Here is a 215-nt window from a genome sequence, read left to right on the forward strand (position 1 = left end):
TAGTCAACCAGCGTATTTCTACCTAATATCCCTCTCCAAAATCACTTCAGAAGAGTAAGTTAGTCCCAGAGCTTACTCGCTTTGGTGTTTGTAAAGCATTCAACTTCAACCAAGAATGGTTCACATTAGAAAAGATCCTTTATTTTTTATCTTCTATGTAGATGCACTCCCCTAGAAAATCACCGCTGTAGTCGAGAATGATTTATTATTTCCAA

This window comes from Etheostoma spectabile, chromosome 4, assembly GCF_008692095.1.
Source record: "Etheostoma spectabile isolate EspeVRDwgs_2016 chromosome 4, UIUC_Espe_1.0, whole genome shotgun sequence".
Lineage (NCBI taxonomy): Eukaryota > Metazoa > Chordata > Actinopteri > Perciformes > Percidae > Etheostoma > Etheostoma spectabile.